The sequence below is a fragment of the Macrobrachium rosenbergii genome, chromosome 54 (assembly GCF_040412425.1).
Source record: "Macrobrachium rosenbergii isolate ZJJX-2024 chromosome 54, ASM4041242v1, whole genome shotgun sequence".
NCBI classification, from domain to species: domain Eukaryota; kingdom Metazoa; phylum Arthropoda; class Malacostraca; order Decapoda; family Palaemonidae; genus Macrobrachium; species Macrobrachium rosenbergii.
Window position 1 is genome coordinate 25,125,698 of NC_089794.1, and position 2,500 is coordinate 25,128,197.

Consider the following 2,500-nt stretch of genomic DNA (forward strand, 5'->3'; position numbering starts at 1 on the left):
AGGACTGCAATTTGGTATGTTTGATGATTGGGGGTTGGATGATTACCATACCAATTTGCAGCCCTCTAGCCTCAGTAGTTTTCAAGATCTGAGGGAAGACAGAAAAAGCGCGGACAGAAAAAGTGCAGACAGTAAAAGTGCGGACAGAATAAAGCGCGGACGGACAGACAAAGCCGGCACAATAGCTGTCTCTTACAGAAAACTAAAAGCGTACCTTAGGTAAGGTTAAACCCCTTGATATATTATCCATAGACACGACAAGATTGATATGATTATGGTATACGAAGCAATATTTCATAACTTATTCCTTGCACACAGACATTCAGAAATGCACACGTCAGCAGTTTATGCCTCATGAACAACTAATTTTAATATTTTTGTTTCAATATGTTAGTTGATAAAATTTTAAGTAGGTCTATATTATTTTTTGTTCGCATATCTGTTAAATTAATTCTCTGATATCGTTAATACTGATATATTTTTCCATGAAATTGTTGATGATTAAAAATAAATATGAATATATAGGCCTATATATATATATATATATATATATATATATATATATATAGGCCTATATATATATATTTATATATATACAAACATATATATATATATATATATATATATATAAACCTTTTAGTTTTTGCTTTTTCTGTAATGTATTCGTAATTAATAATTAGCCTAAAATCATAAAATATTAAATTGAAAATGGTGATTTTACTATATGTATATATATATATATATATATATATATATATATATAGATATAGATATATATAGGCCTATATATATAATCACCATTTTAAATTTAACATTTTTTTTTAATTTTAGACTAATTATTAATTACGAATACAATAAAAAATAAAGCTAAAAAGTTGCATATTTGGTAAATGATTCACATTAAGCTCAATGTCTCTCTATTTCTTAACTAGGCCTACTTCCGTAAGCCCATCCAAAATATGGAGGAGCCAACGAATATTACTCTCTAACCGAAATGACGAGATATATAAACTTAATAAATTTAACATATTGTGTAATATTACCCTGAATATTAAATTTAACCAAATTGAGGATGCACTCAGCGCAAGAATTAATATTACGCCACTTACTGACTATTGACTATTATTATAACTTGAGTGGATGTAGAAGAGAGAGAAAATAAACATGAAACATTTCTCTAAATAAAATAACAAGTATTCTGGAAGTACTATGATTTATATATACGTGAATTGGGGCCACATTCAAACACGACCATTTTTTCAAGTGAGTTGGTCTAACAAAGAAACAATGGCGAGCCTAAGACACAATTATATAAAAAAAAAGTCATTTGTAACACTCACCCATGCATCTAGTAATACTTCGTAAGCCGGCCCTTTCGTTTCAGTAACCCCTTAAGCCTGTAGGGGAATAGAATACGCCAATTTCTGCAGGAGGAAGGGTTCAAAGCTGTCCCAGATCGAGCGTATAGGCCTATATGGTGGTCTGTAGTTTGTCTAGGATTGTCGTGTCCTCTGCCCTTCAACGAGACTTGGTTTTTTTCTGCTGGGGAATTGCCTGGCTAAGACTTAATGTAGGCTATATTATATAGTCAATTTGGCAATCGTTTAGCCAGTCAGTGACGTAATGACTGGCCAGAGTGAATCAACGACGTAATTGGCGGAGTGGCGCCTCGCACCCTGTCCTGCTTCAGAATGGATGATTCCCTGATTTCTCTTGAAGATTATCATAAAGTTTATTAACAGCGTCAGGTAAAATCTCTTGGGAAGAATTGGAACGAAACACTAAATCCCCCACGCCGCCGCCATACCAAAAAACACCACTACACCATAACATATGGGAGAACTTTTGAGTGTAACAGGTTTAAAGCCCCAGCTTATCACCATGCGGCACCCCACTACGTCACCAACCCCCACCGCCTCCTCCTCACCCATCCTCCCTATCTCTCTCTGCTTTGGTGTGTCTGGACGGCGCGTGTGGATACGTGGACAAGCCGTTGAATATTATGCTTTTCATTTCCTTGCACTGGTCAAGGTTGGTCGTCTATATGCCGTTTCCTAAGCATGTGAGAGCGAGGAGAAAGCCTAAACCCGCCCCCACAACACCGGCTGGACGCCTTGAACTTGGCAACAAGCCGTCTTGTATAGCCCACTTTGCTTCACAATTTGACTTGTTTTCAACCCCACCTCATGACATTCAGTTACACGGAGTATATCATGGTTGGTTCGCTTCTTAGACATGATTTACACATTCATGATACAAGCACAATCAAGTAGGAACACCGCCGGTTTGCGACACAGTTCGGAAACACACAGGGACAGTCTCACTCAAATGAAAGCCCGGAAGCTACTGAATTTATGAACCACTTAGCTTAATTCCTAACTGTCACATAGGGGGTGGGGGGGACGGTAGGGGGTTTAGTTGACATTTAGTCATTTTTATCGTAGATATCTTTTCGATTTAAAAATTGTATGGGAAATCATCCATATAATAATACTATAGT

At 36.4% G+C, this 2,500-nt stretch overlaps 1 long non-coding RNA gene across 1 annotated transcript in view; it reads right to left on the reverse strand.

The window, feature by feature from the left end:
• Positions 1-1,899, reverse strand: part of LOC136834527 (uncharacterized) — a 220,387-nt gene extending 218,488 nt beyond the window's left edge. The window contains exon 1 of the long non-coding RNA XR_010851841.1: positions 1,341-1,899. This is a non-coding gene — a long non-coding RNA (uncharacterized lncRNA). The remainder of the gene's footprint in view (positions 1-1,340) is intronic.
• Between the last annotated feature and the right edge of the window lie 601 nt (positions 1,900-2,500).